This window comes from Eupeodes corollae, chromosome 1 (genome assembly GCF_945859685.1).
Source record: "Eupeodes corollae chromosome 1, idEupCoro1.1, whole genome shotgun sequence".
In the NCBI taxonomy this organism is placed as follows: Eukaryota; Metazoa; Arthropoda; class Insecta; order Diptera; family Syrphidae; genus Eupeodes; species Eupeodes corollae.
In genome coordinates this window covers 233,890,898-233,909,175 of record NC_079147.1, presented here as the reverse complement: position 1 = coordinate 233,909,175, position 18,278 = coordinate 233,890,898, and the positions used below count along the sequence as shown (strand labels likewise).

The 18,278-nt window shown below is 35.6% G+C and overlaps 1 protein-coding gene across 1 annotated transcript in view; it reads right to left on the bottom strand.

Moving 5' to 3' along the window:
• LOC129943302 (protein NDNF) overlaps nucleotides 1–18,278 on the bottom strand; it is a 144,705-nt gene that overhangs the window by 66,740 nt on the left and 59,687 nt on the right. The gene's annotated exons all lie outside the window — the stretch shown is intronic.

The following is an 18,278-nucleotide window of genomic DNA, read 5'->3' as shown; positions in this document are numbered from 1 at the left end:
ATATCCCACGAACCAATAACGCTAGAGGCTTGAATTAACTTAAAAATTATATATTGTAACGTGATACCAAACAAGTATGTTTTTGGAAATATTACGATCAACTTTTTTTCTATAAATCAGAAAACCTAAAAGAAAATATTTGTCACCTCGAACATTTTAAGAACAAGAAATGATTTTATCTCCAAAATAATTTTGTCTTATGAAGAATAATGTCTAGTAAAGTTTCGAACCTGAAAAGCATATTAATAAAAGTTGATAAAAATTGATTTTCGACTCAAATATCTTTTAAAAATTTTGAGATATTGGCTTAAAATTAATTTTATCTTGAAATATTGTTTTCAACATTTTGTTAAACTTTGAGAAAAATCGAATAAACTGTTTTTTACAAAAAAATCTAAAAAAAAACACTACTAAATTAGGGGAAAAATGTACTTTAGACTCAAATATCTTTTCAAAAATTGAAAATATTGGTTTAAAACTAATTTAATCTCACTAAAAATATTACTTATGACATTCAGTAAATATTTTATAAAAATCTAAGTCAGTTCTTTCATAAAAAATTTAAATTTACAAAAAAAAGTAAACAAGTGCTACTAAAATTGGGTTTCTACTTAAAATCTTCTTACAGAAATAGATTTTGAAATCAAAGTTGGGGGGCTGGAGCGTTGATGTCTATCCGCTCTACATGACCTAGCCATCTTAGCCGTTGGACTTTAATTCTGCTAACTAGGTCAGTGTCGCTGTACAAACCGTACAGTTCGTCGTTAAATCTTCTCCTTCATTCGCCATCTATGCGTACGGGACCAAAAATCACCCGAAGAATTTTTCTCTCGAAGCATCCTAAGACGCTCTCATTTTTCTTTGACAGGGTCCAGGCCTTATCGCCATCAATGAGAACCGGGATGATGAGTGTCTTATAGATGGTGATTTTAGATGCTCGAGAGAGGACTTTACTTCTCAATTGCCTTCTAAGTCCAAAGAAGCAGCGATTTGCAAGAGTTATTCTTCGTTTGATTTCAGCGCTGGTGTCGTTGTCTGTGTTAATAGCGGTGCCTAGGTAGACAAAGTCCTTAACTACCTCAAAGTTATAGCTGTCCATTGTGATGTTTTGTCCAAGACGTCGTTGTTCAGTGTCCTTTTTTGATGACAGAATATATTTGGTCTTGCCCTCATTGACCACAAAACATATCTTCTTTGCTTCCGTCGCAATGCTCAAAAACGCTTCACTGACATCACGCTTTGGTCTTCCAATGATGTCAACATCATCTGCGTATCCGAGAAATTAGATGGACCATTGGATTGTGCCTCTAGTGTTGACAGTTGGGTTTTGCACAATTCTTTCCAGAACGATGTTGAAGAAGTCGCATGACAGTGCATCGCCTTGTCTAAAACCTTTTTTGACATCAAATGCAACGGTGAGATCTTTTCCGACCTTGATAGAGCAGCGTGCATTCTCCATCGTCATATCGTTCAAACGGATAAGTTTGACAGGGATGCCAAAACTAGTCATTGCTCTGTAAAGCTCTTTCCAATAGATGCTGTCTTATGCGGCTTTAAAATCGATAAAGAGATGGTGGGTATCGATTTGAAGCTCCTGGGTTTTTTCCAAGATCTGCCGTAGTGTGAATATTTGGTCGATAGTGGACTTTCCTGGTCTGAAGCCACACTGATAAGGACCAATCAGGTTGTTGACGAATGGCTTCAGACGTTCACATATACGGCAGAGAGGATCTTATACGCAATGTTAATTAGACTGATGCCTCTGTAGTTGACGCAGTTTAGAGGGTCTCCTTTCGTATGTATCGGCCACATTATGCTGAGATTCCACTCATCGGGCATGCTTTCTTCCGACCATATTTTGCAGATGATGGTGCATGCTCGTGCCAAGTCATTGCCTGCTGCTTTGAATAGTTCGGCAGCAATGCCGTCAGCTCCAGCGGTTTTGTTTGGCTTCAGTTTAGATATAGCTATCTTCACTTCGTCAAGGTCTGGTAGGCGGAATTGTTGATCTGCGTCGCCGCGGTTGAGTGGTTCTATCTCCCATACTGCGGAATTCGGTTCGTCATCGCCGTTATATAATTTTGAGAAGTGGTCTTTCCATATTCTCAACATCAACTGCGGTTCTACTACGATTTTCCCCTGATCGTCTTTACAGGCTTCGGTTCGTGGCTGGCACCCTTGAGAGGTTTTTTTTAACTTTTGGTAAAATTTACGAACCTCATTCCTGTTGTGACATCCCTCTATCTCCTCGATCGCGCGCTTCTCATGCTCTCTTTTTTTCCATCTAAGAAGCCGGTGTTCCTCTCTCCTCTTTTGCTCGTAGAGCTCGCGAGCAGCTTTATTCCTTTTGTGCAGCGACGTTTTGTATGCCTCTTGTTTCGCTGCGTGCGCTTGCCCGCATTCGTCGTCAAACCAGGGGTTTCTCTGTGGTGGCCGTTTGAAACCTAGCACTTCAGAGGCGGAACTTCGATGGCTGCAAGGCAATGTTGCCAACTGACATTAGACTCCTTAAGAGTTTATTAGAGACTCGGTCGGAAAAGGACATGGCAGTCTTCCATGCTGGAAGAAATTCTCCGTTCACTAAAGAGCTCTTCAAAAAATTGAAAAAGGTTTTCAGCAAGAGAAGCAGAATATTTTTTAAGAACAATAGCTGGAATTTAGTCTCGACCTAGTTTATTACAATCATTTAAACTCAAGAGATCATCTTCAATTTTTGAAATATATTCAAAAGACAATTATTCGGCGCCCTATGCTCAACTGACATTAGAATTAAAATTATAAGATTCAAAACAAAATAGTTTTCGAAGGAATCAGAAATACTTGATAAGTTTGAAAATTTGTAACCAAGGAAATTCATAAAGCTGAGAAAACCACTCGAATTTTGTTTTTCTTTTAATAGAGGACCAGAATTTTGTTTAAGGTTATATTCAATTGATAAAAGTAATAAAGTTCCAACTTCACACAATTGGTAGAACTGATAAAATCCTACATACAACAACTAATTTGGAAAAAGTCATAACTTCACATTCAAAATTTTAATTTACATTAAATGCCAAGAGATGAAGGTCTTTAGGATCGAACACCCATTTAATGTTTGACAGATTCAAATCTGCAAGAATCAAACATGTAAAGGTTGGAAAATATCTCCCTTCCGCCTTTTTGTCCTTTGAATTTCGCTGCGATGTAAAAAGCACTAAAGAGCTTGAATCTGGCAATACAATACATCATTTGAAAGGTCTTGACATAACCTACAAAACGACGCTATGCATGATATTTTTGGATATAAAAGTGTAAACATGGGGTTAACTGAGGCCCAAATATGCACTATTTGAAAGGTTTCCTTCGTTAAAGGCAAATCTAGACCTAGAGAAACGTACCGTGACATTAATTTTGTTTTCGGGCATGATACTCTTTCACTTCGAACTGCGAAGGAATGGTTTCGACGGTCGTGGTCGAAGGATTTGATAGGATTGAAAGGAAACCATCCACTATGAGCTGCTCCCATATGTCCATACGCTTAATTTTACCATCTACTGCGAACAACTGGACCGCTTGAAGCAGGCCTAACAACGGGCAATTGACCACACTGGCCAGAATTATCCAAAAAGAAGGATGTAGTGTTCCAAAAAAATAACGCTGGCCCACACATATCGTTGATGACTCGTCAGAAGCTACTGGAGCTCGGATGGGAGGTTTTATCGCATCCGCCATATAGGCCGAACATAGCGCGAAGTGATTACCACCTGTTCCTGTCCATGGCTAACGTCCTTGATGGTGTCGTCAAGTTAAACTCAAAAGATGCTTGTGAAAAGTGGTCGTCCGAGTTCTTCGTAAAAAAGTTTTCGTCAAGATAGAAACAGATTATCAAACAAAACGGCGCATATTTGAACTAAATCCGATCACTATAATACTTTTAAGAAAGCATTAAATAAAGAACAAAAAAGCGGAAGGGAGATAGGTTAAAGTGGTTGCGGATTCAGAATCCAAAAACTTAAGCTACATAAATCTAGAGAATTACTTCCCACTAGTCGAACCATTTTGAGCTTTTTATAAAGCGAAGGAGATATTTGATATCCTTTTTAGCTAGTTCACTGGAATTATCAAAAGAGTATTTTCCCAGATGAAGTTTGCGTCTTAGTGAAAGAGAAGAGTAAGTGCAGAGGAGGTGAGAGATTGTGAGAAGGTGAGAAAATCATTAGAGGCTACACCAAGTCGTCTTGCGTGTCTGCCTATAAGACTTTAAGCTTTGAGATAACAAGTCTTTAGAGAGATTTGGTTTCAGTGAAGGCCATATAAGTTTTGTGGCTGCGCATGTTGGTAAATTGTGCCACCTAGAATTTGCTATCGCAAAAGGTGTTTCTTTTAGCAGAAGTTTACATGTAGCTATCGGTATACCTATCTTCTCCCTTTCAGGTGAAATAGGTATGACGGTTCCATTTTTAGCGAGTTCATCGGCTCTTCAATTTTTGTGATGTCTCTGTGGCTAAATTGCTTCGCCATCTCCCTAAGAGACGATGGACAATCGAGGGCCGTATGAGATTTGGTTGAGACACCATCAAGAGGCTTAATAGCAGCCTGACTGTCAGAGAAGATGCGGATATCAGAAGTTGATAATACTCTCTTAGCCAGGAGAGAACCTCTTTGATCGTTAAAATTTTCACTTAGAAGACGCTAAAGGAAGGGAGATATTTGTCAACCTTTTATAATAGGTTACCCAATAAAAGGTTTCATTTAGAATATGCAGCTATTTGGGCAACTATCATATTAGAAAAAGTCATCTTTTAACATTTGGCAAGTACAAACTACTACATTTCTTAAAATCAAACCATTCAAGTTAAAATTTACTACAAAAATGGTGTAAATGTTTCCAAGAAGAGTTTCTTAAATGTATTTTTTTTTCAAATATCACAATTGCTTACCGAGATATTTTCTTTTGACCTACATTTCAAAGCTTTACAATCGATTGAAGAACTTTAAGATTGAATTCGTGAAGTTTTCCAAATATACAGAATATCAAAAATTACAATTGAAATGATATCAAAATGAAACCTCTTACTGTAAGACCCTCAATCTATACCAGTTGCAAAGCTTTTACGTATTTTGCGGAAAAAGTTTATTAAATTCTGTCCTTAAGTGTCCAATCTTCAAACCAACTTGTCCCTCTGTATCTCTACATCGCTTGGCTTCGTCGTCGATGGGAAAGACAAACAAATTTCGTACTTTCGGGCTCACAAAAATACGGAGGAAAAAATTGTCCCCCGAATCGTAAATTACTTGAGATGGACTCGAATAGACATTAAGTGCCTATCCCACTGTTCTAGCAGTGCTTTAGCATCATGACGCTATATAAAAGACAAAATCCTTCTTTATCCTTGATAGAGGTTCGTATCCTTATCTGCGATTTTCCAGGATATGGTGGCGGTGAAAAAATGGCTATACACTCGTCGTAAACTGAATAAGAGCCAACTTGAGCAACAAACGCACGTTCTATAAGTTCGAGTAAACGACAATTTTCCGCTCCAACGGCTACAATCTAAAACGAGCGAGAATAACTTTTAAATGTGAATCCTTCGAATTCGAACCGTTACCGTGATGGAGTCTAGGGATAAGAATTCAAAAGGAAAAATTATGGCAACAAAAAGGAACACAACATAAAAACAAACCAAAAGAGACAAATCAAAGTGTAAAGTAATCAGCGCGTACAATAATTACAAAATACATCCTGTTTCGTCCTTCTTACATATATTTCGTTCGTGGTTCGCTTGGCTTAGATCTTGTTTTCTTTTTTTACTATTTTGTTTGTTTTGTTCCTTGTATTCTCTTTGAGCCAGGTCTTTTCTGCACCTTTAACGAATTTAATTAATCTAATTGAATAGCTAGAGGAGTGGAGCTAAAGGACGACAAAGCAAGAAAGGAAGAGAGAAAAATGCAATCAAAGGATGAACTGAAAAGACTATAAACGACCGAGAAACGACGCCAACTACGACGACGACGAGAAACGTTACGACTGGAACAGATGTGTTGCGCTCATTTAACCTGTCGCCTTCGCTCTCCAAAGGTGTCCTTCAGAACCACTCGATAGGATTGGGATAGCAAAACTTTATTTTTTTCACACTGTACCGTGCCCCACAACGAAGTTAATCTAAAAAGTTTCATCTTGCTGAGAAGCTACTGTAGCTTCTTTAGTTGCTATCTCTCTGGCATGCTGGAAGCTGGTGGCATCACAAGGAAGCCAGGAAAGGTATCGCCTTATAAATATCAAGCTTTGTAAGTATGTATATAGTCTAATATAAGGATACGAAACGAGGAGGTGATGAAAGTGGAAGATTGCCGTTTCAAGGTATTTTATTGCACTTGATGCCTCTGAGAATCATTAGCAGGCATGATGCTTTTCTCCTCCTCCGAGAGCTGAGAGTTGGGAGCCGTGGGGGAATGGATAAATGAATGAATGCATTTTCTCGAGAGTTTTGTGTCGTTTGTTGGTTGCAGAAGCAGGTTCCGTCCTTTTACTTTCATCCAAAACTTGAATGAGGTATGCTATAGTCCTTACCTACCTTACAGTCTTCTACCTTCATACAGATAGATAGGTGATAGTTACCCTTAATCCAATTTTATTTCTTAAATGATTCCGAAATCCGATTGGGGGGATTTATTGAAGTCGTTTATCTTTTAGGCAATTTAAGAAATTAGATTCGGCTGTAGCAGGCATTAGGGAACATTTTCTCGCTCGTTTTAGCATTTTCGTCGTCGTTGTCGTAAGCTCGTAGCTAAAGTATAATTCAGCTATCAGTGGAATAGGTTCTTTGCCAAAGTAAGAGAGAGAGAGTTATATAGAAATTTGGGACATTTATATATGTATGTACGTACCTTTGGTGAAATGTGAAGACGTGCTTTATTGGATGAAATTTACGTTGAATTTAAAGTCTTTGGCAGCGAGCGGGAGGTGTATCGTGTAATTTATAAAGGCAAGACCTTGGCGTAAATTGAAAGTTTTTTTTTTTGCTCTCGTCTCAGGGCTTTTTTGATAAAACATATAGATAGCGGCTGCCTTTAGGAAAATTGATTACATAAGAAGGTCTTTTCTGATATATTGTATATAAAGTTAGGAAGGTATTGAATTCTAACATGACATTCATTTGGAAAAGCCTTTTGTCGGCTTTCATCGACCACGAAGAATAATCTTGTTCTGATGTGAAGATTAAAGTTTATGGGTTTTGGGATTCTAAATTTATATTTGATCATAATCGTGTGAAAATAAAGTACTAATACATTTAGTATGTTTGGGGGAGGCTTTTTTTTGTGGGGAATGTTTTTTAAGGTATTGAAGGGTTCAAAATGTTGACATATCTAAATCATTTCGAGGGTATAAGATTTTATTTCCATTCGTTTAAGATAGTTTTCAGAATGATGGGTAGGAGTACGTAATCTATTAAGACTTTTCAAGTCAAAAATTAGACGTTTCGAGACAACCAAAATGAATAATAGCCTAAGAAAGTCTTTAATCTCAAAGTGAATAACATAAACGTGACTGCTTTGATAACATTTGTAACAAATATTAGAAACAAACAAGGTCAAAAAGTAAATAAATGCAAACAATTATTTATTACAAGAGTTCTTTATAGAAGTTTATTAAAGGATGATAGTTTATGGAATGAAATTAGAATTAAACCGGGATGAATTAATTATAATTGATTCTTTCATTCATTGATTCTTGGAATTCAAAATTTTCATATTCGTTTCAAGGTTCTTAGATTCTAAATGAACCGCTTTTAGAGAGATGCATGAGTACACAGGTATGTCTGTAGGAAACTTTTTACATCTTTCAAATAAAACTTATTTTGCAGATAAAACATCAAGACGTGCAGAAAACTTTTAAAAAGCCAGTAGATTTAGTAGGAGGCTGAAATGCGACCTACACTTAACATTGCTATTTGCTTAAAATCTTCAAATGATATTTTTTTAAGAAGTCGATGTTATTATTAACATATGCTATTGAAATTTAAAGTTTAAGCTGTTTAATGTGGAGATCTATTAATTGAATGAAGGCGTTCCACATTCACGTAATACGGCTAAAAAATTAATCTCTGTACTTCATAGTACGGCCGAAGTTCGGCTCAAGGGTAAACTGATGGGCATTCCTAGAAGCGCGGGTATTACGGTTAAATTTTTTAAGGGGAGAAATGCAACTGGCTTTTTCAGTAGAGCATTGTCCGTTAAAATAACGGTAAAAAAGGGTGAGGCAAGAAACCTTGCGTCAACGTTCGATTGACATAAGCGAGTTGATAATGTTAATGTCATCAATCATTTTAAAGGCTCTTTTTTGAATACTGTTCGAAGGGCTTAAATAAGTTACCAAAGCACCAGCCCAGAGATGAGAGTTATATTCAAGTTTCGGACGTATATTCGTTTTATAGATTGTAGCCAGATCAGACGGAGAGAAAAATGTTTTAAAAAACTTAGACATCTTGGGGAATTTTTGGCAACATCGCATATGTGATCGCCCCAAAAAAGGTGGTTGATGATGCGCATTCCGAGGATGTCGAGATTTTCCGTTTCGTTGAGGCATGTGCCACTCATAGATAGTAGCAAAGATGGTTTATCTCACTTTAACGATACAAGACAGCATTGCGTCTTCGAAGCATTAAATTCCAAACGATATTTTATTCCACATTGTACAATGCAGTGTAGGCCGGAATTTAATGAGCTAATCATATTTTGCCGTTGCAGTTCCACATCCGTAGAGGAGGGTTGTGAGTCTGGAAACGAATACGAAAAGCTAAGAGTGATATCTTCAGCAAAACAATGTATTTGATTAGAAGTTGCAGACAAGAGATCATTTATAAAAAATGAGGAAAAAGGTCGGAGACAAAACGGAGCCCTGGGGCACACCAGCATTTTTTGTATGGGTTTCAGCCTTGAAACCATCTAATACAACTTGTACTGAACGGTTAGAAAGGTAATTTCTAATAGAAAGAAGAAGAGATTCATCGATACCAAAAGCACCCATTTTCGATAAGAGAGCTTGGTGCCAAACTCTATCAAATGCTTTTGAAATATCAAGTGCAATAATCTTACTTTCTCCAAAATTTGTTCCACTGTGCGGTGAGATGAACCATGAGATCACCAGTGGCCTGTTGCTACGAGACCCGTATTGCCGGTCATTAAGGAGCTTCCGTTCCTCAAGATATTTCTTAAGCTGATAATATTAAGCAGCGTTTCCATGACCTTAGAAAGAAGGGACGTTAGTGCTATCGGTCGGTTATTTCGGGGAGAAGAAGATTCACCTTTGGAACGAGCCCAAAAGAATAGGTTAGATAGAAAAGCATACGGAGTGGTTTTGTAAGTGGAAGAACACCTCTTCAGAATAATAGCGGGGATTAGACTTTTTGTTTCAGATTTGTATTTTTCTTTCAATTGGTAATTACTTGAAAAATTATTATTGACAGAACTTTGTATAACATAAAGAAATTTTGAAGTCAAAATTTTTTTTTATGCAGGTCAACATTGTCAAGTGAATTTTTTTTTTTCAAAAATTGAGCAGAATCAACTGATTTTGAAGTTAAGGCATTTGTTTGTTGTTTATTGATTTTATTTTTCAAAATTGAGAATGTTTAGTATCACGTCACATTGTAAAGGGTGATTTTTTTGAGGTTAGGATTTTCATGCATTAGTATTTGACAGATCACGCGGGATTTCAGACATGGTGTCAAAGAGAAAGATGCTCAATATGCTTTGACATTTCATCATGAATAGACTTACTTACGAGCAACGCTTGCAAATCATTGAATTTTATTACCAAAAAGTTGGCAGAAAATCCGCTTTTTTATCGACAAATTTTGTTCAGCGATGAGGCTCATTTCTGGTTGAATGGCTACGTAAATAAGCAAAATTGCCGCATTTGGAGTGAAGAGCAACCAGAAGCCGTTCAAGAACTGCTCATGCATCCCGAAAAATGTACTGTTTGGTGTGGTTTGTACGCTGGTGGAATCATTGGACCGCATTTTTTCAAAGATGCTGTTGGACGCAACGTTACGGTGAATGGCGATCGCTATCGTTCAATGCTAACAAACTTTTTGTTGCCAAAAATGGAAGAACTGAACTTAGTTGACATGTGGTTTCAACAAGATGGCGCTACGTGCCACACAGCTCGCGATTCTATGGCCATTTTGAGGGAAAACTTCGGAGAACAATTCATTTCAAGGAATGGACCGGTAAGTTGGCCACCAAGATCATGCGGTTTGACGCATTTAGACTATTTTTTGTGGGGCTACGTCAAGTCTAAAGTCTACACAAATAAGCCAGCAACTATTCCAGCTTTGGAAGACAACATTTCCGAAGAAATTCGGGCTATTCCGGCCGAAATGCTCGAAAAAGTTACCCAAAATTGGACTTTCCGAATGGACCACCTAAGACGCAGCCGCGGTCAACATTTAAATGAAATTATCTTTAAAAAGTAAATGTCATGGACCAATCTAACGTTTCAAATAAAGAATCGATGAGATTTTGCAAATTGTATGCTTTTTTTTTAAAAAAGTTCTTAAGCTCTTAAAAATCACCGTTTATATTATATGCAATTTAATTCAAGCCGTTAACGTTGTTGGCTGGTGAAATATTTAGGGTCAACTTAAATTTTTACTTTTTTTAATTTCTCAATTGTCTTGAAAGTTTTTTTTGCATCTTTCTATGTTATTATTTGTAGAACGAAATCTCAACCAGACCACTTTTATACAGAAAAAAAAGGTGTTGGTGGATGTGTGTACCCTGAACGACTGAAATTAAGATTCTCATTCCGCCTTCATAATCATTGTAACGTGTTCCAGGCGGAAATTTTGGCTATAAAAGAAGTCTTGTTCCAGCTAAGAAAACCTGATATCAACATCTGATATCCGTATTTTCTCAGATAGTCAAGCCGCTATTAAATATCTGGACTCTGTCTCTGCAAACTCTATAACAGTTCATAGCTGTTGATCATCTCTCTCAGAGACTCTCAAACTTTCACAAAAGCTGTATGGATGAGGAAGAGGAGGAAACAGTTCTTCAGCTGTTCTGTATATGCTCTGCTCTAGCTCAAAACGCCAGAGCTAATTTTATAACTATCTAAATAATATTAGCATAATCAGCCTCACACATTTTGTAAGGAACTTTAAATGCAACAAATTTTCATATTTTTGATCATCAAATTTTGTTGAGGCAGTATAAGGTTTATTGCAAATTAATGAAATCTGTTCATTAGTTCTAGAGAAAACTTAAATGCAAAATACAAAAATATTTAATCAATAAAATTTAAATTAAGAAAAACATTTTAGAGAAAATTTATACAAAATATATCGTTTCGTTCTTAAGAAAATTAGATTTTTCGGTTTTTGACAAACAAATTTTTATGTGGACTACTGTTATTGTTAGCATTTAAACAAAATTAAAAAAAAAAAAACGCCCAACGCGAATCGAGTTAAAATCTTAAATTCCAAATTTTAAGTCAAATGACCCAACAGACAGAATCGTGGGACCCACTTTTACCATATTAATATATATCTGATAATCGGACTTCCAGAACGACGTTTTTGTGTACAAAAATTGATGTAGTTTGAATTTAATCAGAAAAATTAAATCTTACATTAATTACTTGTAAAAATTATTATGCATTTCTTTTCGTCTCTTAAGTTTTATTCAACATTTGTGGTCAAAGTTTTAGAAAAATTAAATGGACTATTTCTTTAATAAATAAACATTAAAAATTAGAAAATTGGTAAAAGTATTAAAAAACTAAATTGTCTTGATGCTAATTTTAGTTAGAGAGCAGTAATGTTAATAACAGTTGGTAAATTTGAAAATAGAAATAACATTCAGTTTTTAATAATGGAATTCACGTATCGAAAATGCTTTTGAAAAACATCTTCAACGTATAGAGTATTAAAAGTTCTTCAAAAGATAACTTGAATTAATACCAGAAAATATAACAGGTATAAACAATAATTTACATATATAAATTCACCATTGAGGATGTAATCCCGATATTTAAGCATGTTTTTGAATTTAGCTCAGATGGTAGACATACAGTTCTCTTTACTGGAATAAGCACAAAATTTTTTAAGGTTTCCAAATGTTAATGGTTATACTGACATCTATTTGTTGACGCCTTTTATTCCCTTAAATTGTTGAAAAAAATCCAAAAGACTTATCCAAATACAATTAATACTTTCTTACCGCCTACCTTTAAATTTTTCTATCAGCAAAAATTCTATCAACTGAAAAGGGACAAACATTTAAATTGTTAAATAGGAATGTAAAAAGTTTAAAGTTTAATAATGGATACTTCCACTTTAACTTTTAATCACATTGTAAATTTAAATTTCTAGGATAGAATCGTACAGCATTTTAAGACAGTTTAATGAAATTTCGCGCCACCCTAACTTAAGTGCCGAAATTACAGATTTGTATCTTAAAATCTAACATAAACTCGGATAAACTAAACGTACCTAGTAAGAAGACTCAAATATTCTTAATGATCTTTAAATAAGATGAATACTGCAGCTATTAAAGTCAAAGTAAATTTTGCTTCTCTATCCTAGTTTTTATAATGTTTGGTCAACTTTGGCGGTACAAAAATTTTAGAAAATTTAGGAAACTTTCTTTCCAAATTTCCCTTATCCTAGCTGCAGTAGTTTTGTGATATAACGACCTCGAACTCAAATGTGTTACAAAAACAGATTGCTTCGATGGCATAACAACTCTTTCAAGGCTACGGTGAAGTTGAACCCATCATATCAGGTCAAAATAAGGATATAGAAGACCAAGCCCCACCATTCTAGCTTAGCGTTTCTCAAGGTTCATTGAATAAAGATGTCTTTTTGTACACTTCAGAATTTTCAGAAAGTAGTTAGCTTATAGCAAGCGTCAAACTACGATCAGAGGATCATAAGTGCATGTGTTAGTTGTTAGTAAAAAAATTAAACAATTATAGCCTAACACACGCTAAAAATACAAAATACAAAACATAAGAACAAAAGATAAAATAAAGATGTTTACGATAGTGGAGCATTGGTTCCAAACAATGATTTAAATCCCTCCTTATTTAAATTTAAATCTATCGATGAACAGTTTAAGTTATATAAAATGCTCATTCGACTTAAAGCTTCATTCTTCCAATAGTTAGTTCTATGGAAGTCGATATGTATAAAATCAAATGTGCGAAGGTGATGAGTTCCGCCCCGGTAATTCAAATGTACACAAGATAGCAAATAAGGTGCATCAATTTCACCATTAATGAGTTGATGAAAAAATACTAAGTCATTATTACCACGCCTTTGATGGAGAGATTGCATTTGAAGAAGTAGAATACGATGTTCATAGGGAGGCAGATCATAGGGATCTTCCAAGGAAAACCTTTTAGAGCAAAGCGAATGAAATTATTTTGAATTGATTCAATACGTTTTCTATAAAATTTCGTAATAAGAAGTCCATACATGCGACACATATTCAAGATGCGAACGAACATGACAATTGTACAAAGGAAGAGTAACATAGGGATCATTGAAATCCTTTACCCAGCGTTTTATAGAACCAAGCATAGAACTTGCTTTATTAACAATAGAATTAATGTGATGTATAAGTTCTAAGTTGGAACAGAATTGAACACCTAAATCTTTAAATGTGGAGAAGCGACAGAGTTTTTTGCACTGATATACAATAATCAAATACATTAACGACTCGTTTTTAGTAAAAGTTATCGTCTGGCATTTGAAAGGGTTGAGGGAAAGGCTATTTTTCAAACACCAAAATGTCAAACTATCAATGTCGGCTTGTAAAAGAATACGATCATGGGTGGACTTTATTTTTAAAAAAAAATCTTCATGTCGTCAGCAAAAATGAGAACTTCACTTGAGCGTAGACATGACGATACAACGTTAATAGACTGGATGAACACAAAAGGGCCAAGATGGCTTCCCTGGGGAACACCAGATTGAGCAACAAAAGGTTCAGAATGAAAATTTCTAAATTTTACCTCATAGGATCTGTTTTCAAGGTATGATTTAATCCAAGCTAAAAAAATTTGGGAAACCAATAGCTTTAAGTTTAAATAAAATAATTCCGTTGCAAAGTTGGTCAAAAGCTTTAGAAAAGTCATTCAACTTCATAACCTTGTTCATAAGCGTTTGAGCATATTTTTGAGAATGGAAGGAGATTTTTAACGGTTGATCTTTTTTTCGCAAAACCGTGTTGCTGTTCCGAAATGAGATTTTTACTAAAAAATTCTACACTTTCAGAAACAACTTGCTCAAACACTTTAGGAATACAAGAAAGCTTTGAAATGGGCCTGTAGTTGCTTATATTGGTGTTAGAAATTACTTTTTTCATATACTGGGAAATTTGCCTATTTTTAGTGAAAGTTTGAATAAGAGTTAGGGGGGTGCGGCAACTTGCTCTACGCTAACCTTTTGTTTTATCTTTCATTAAGAAAATTACACGTTACGTCGGGTCAAGCCTTATACTCTAATTAAGTCGATTTAAGTTATTTAAACACTGCTTTTGCACGAAGATGTACCCATTTTCATGAAAATTTTATATTAAGAATTGAATTTCACTGAAATCACTAAAATTGTTGACTTAAAATATCCATCACTTCCAAACCCACATTTCAATGTACCCATTGAGTTGACTCAAAAGAAAACTTCTACAAATCAACGCTTTACAAATGGGCTAAAGAAAATCTTGCAGTTATATTTAAATTCTTTTCTTAACGTCTAAGCTATACTATTGGCAAGTTTTAAATTTCGAACTTGAGATTTTAATCAAGCATGACATTACGATGATAGAGAAGTTAAAAAAAACTGGGAACCCATGATATCGTCTGTCGGTCTGTATTCGCCCTTTTAGCCTTAACCATTGGGTCTATTGAGTTTAATCTTAAAACTTAAACTTTTAAGCAGATTCTTTCTGGGTTATTTTTTTCATTTTTGTTTTACGATCAAAAAATACAAATTTGTTGGTCAAAAACTGAAAATTAAATTTTACTCAAAAACGTATTCATAGATTTTAATGATTTTTTTTAACATTATTTTTCTTAACTTGGTTTTTCTCAATAAAGGAAATATACTTTTGAATTGCTCCAAAAGAGTGCCCCCATAGAACCGTTATATGTTTTTCAATTTCCTCAGGAACTCATGAACAATTTCTTTTCAGCAAAAGCTGTATACAATGCAACTCCTAGCTGACATGAGCGTTGTACTGATTGGTGATTGGAACGCAAGAATTGGGAATTCCCAAACTACAATTACACAAAATGAATCAAAACCTGCTATTTTTCACACTAACAGAAAATCAGCTGACATCGTTTCTAATAAAAATGGAGTAGATCTTCTTCAGTTGCTTCAAATGTTCGATACTATAATTCTGAATGGTTGTTGGAGATAAGGAAGGCAACTACACTTTCATCGGAGGTCAAGGAAAATCTGTTATCGACTTTTGTGCTGTTAATTATGACTGCTGTTAATTAGAACGTATCAATAAATTTGAAGTTGAGTGTAAAACTTTTCATATCAAATGCCTATTGTTGTGGAATTCTTATGCAAATCTTCACCAAAAGAAATAAATCTTCACCTATTACCTCGTCTTTCTTGGAAAAATGAACAAAAAGTTTCCTATCAGCGTAATTTGGACGATTTCTTTTCAAAAAACGAGTTGATTACAAAACCCACAGAAACACTTTCAAATCAGCTCACAGAATATATTTGAATTTCAGCATCAAACAAAACTATAAGCCAGAACACTTCTTATAAACAAAAGTGGTTCGATAAGGAGCCATGCGAACTTCTAACAATCATCGACTAAAAATTTGGTACATCGAAAGCTAACACATATTAAAAAAACCTTTGTCTTCAAAAGAAAACTTAATTTGAAAATCTACAAGCAATAGCATTGGGTCAAGCAAGAATATCAAAGGATTTCTGGAAAACCGCTAGGGAGATCAATGGGATGATATAAAAAAAATATTCGTAGGCGTATCTGATGCAGATCTTTAAACTCACTTCAGGCTCCTTCTTTCCTACAATTCTAATTTAATGTTCTCTTACGCTGAACCATTAACTATTGATGACACATTAGACGCTGATATATCAAGTGAGGAAATACAAGCTGTGATCCTAAATGCGAAGAATGGAAAAGCTCGAGGTGAAGACGGGATTCCATCTGAGTTTTTTAAAAATGCTACACCTACATTCTTTAACAATCTCCAAATTCCGTACAACAAATATTGTGTGGCGTTCTTGTAGTGAGACTGAAAAAGTGAGTCGAATCTTCAAACTGGCTTCAGAAAAAATGATTCAACCATTGATCAGATATTTACTCTGTCATCCATTGTCAAAGCATTTCATGCCAGGAACAAAAAGGTTTACTCATTTTTGTTGACTTTAAAGCTGCCTTCGACCTGGTTATAAGAAATGCGCTCTTCTATAAGCTCCCACAACTTGGCATATCTTCCAACTTCATTAGAAGTTTGGGATGGCTCATCCTATTGAGACAAGGCTGTCTCCTCAGTGCATTGTTGTTTTCTCTGTTTATAAATGACGTAGTAGATGATCTTCTGGGAGGAATAAGCATTCCAAATACTACCATTTATGTGTTGTTATATCCAGATGACCTTGTCATACACTCTGAATCACATGAACATATGCAATTAATGATTAATCGCTTATCGTGTTACTGCAAAAGATGGGGACTTACAAATTATACAGAGAAGTTAATAATGGTGGTGTTTGCGCGATATCCAAGAGTTCGCAATGAAAGGGTCTTTTGACGCTGCAATCGAATTTGCTGGTAAATCCGTAAATACAACATTCTACGTGGTTGCTAATGGAACATGAGACTTGTTGGGAAGAATTACGGCGACATCCTTGGGTATCCTTAGAATCAATATTGAGATAAACCAAGTGAAAGAGAAAGGATTTCCGAAATTCAAAGATGTTTTAGTTGAAATTCCTATAGACGACTCTGTTAAACCCATTTCTCAACCATATCGCAGGATTCCTATTCCTTTAGAGGACAAAGTTGACGCTAAAATTAAAGATCTTCTCAATAAGGACATCATAGAGGAAGTACTTGAACCTTCGAACTGGGTTTCACTGATTGTGCCTGTGCTCAAAGACAACGGAGATGTTAGGATTTGTGTGGACATGCGGCGAGCGAACACAGCCATCAAACGTTAGAACCATCCTTTGCCAACGATGAATGAACTTTTGCCAAAAGTTTGTGATGCTAAAGTTTTCAGTAAACTTGACATAAAAGATGCTTTCCATCAAATAGAGTTACATCCAAATTCAAGACACATCACCACTTTCATCACTTCAAAAGGACTCTTTAGGTACAAACGAATGATGTTTGTCATTACCTGTGCGCCTGAGATTTTTCAAAAATTATTGGAAAGAATACTTTTGAAATGTGATGGTGTTATGAACTTCATCGATGACATTTTGGTGTATGGCAAGGACGAAACAGAGCACCATGAAAGATTAAACAATGTAAAGGAAGTCTTGCAACAAAATAATGTTGTCCTATGCGAAGAAAAATGCGTTTATGGGTTGAAAAAGATCCGATTCCTTGGCCATGAATTATCTGTAGAAGGTGTGAGGCCATTAGAAAAGTATATTTCAGCTGTCAAGGAATTTAGAGAACCTACAACCATTGCAGAGTTACAGAGTTTCCTGGGACTTATCAATTTTATTGGAAAGTGGATTTCTCATCTGGCAACTTTATCCGAGCCATTAAAAATGTTGTTGCGACAGAAAAGTAAGAGGAATTCAGATATTTCAGAAAACTGGGGAAAAAGTCAACAGACAGCTTTTGATAGTTTAAAAGATGCACTTGTTGACGTTCCCCAATTAAGCTACTACAACCCTCATGACAAGACTTTGGTATTAGCGGATGCTAGTCCAGTGGGGCTTGGAGCAGTTCTTGTCCAAATCAAAGAAAAAGGACCACGGATAATTGCTTTTGGTAACAAAACTCTTAGTGATTGTGAACGTCGATACTGTCAGACGGAAAAGGAAGCTTTGGAGTTGGTGTGAACATTTTGATATGTTCCTCTACGGTAAAGACTTCGTTTTAATAACCGATCACAAGCCCCTAGAAACCATATTTGGACCGAAGACTAAATCTTGTGCCCGTATAGAGCGATGGGTTCTGAGGCTACAGTCGTATAGGTATAAGGTAAAATACAGTCCGGGTAAAGATAATGTGGCAGACCTACTGTCTAGACTATGTAGGCTAGCAACAAATCCATCCAC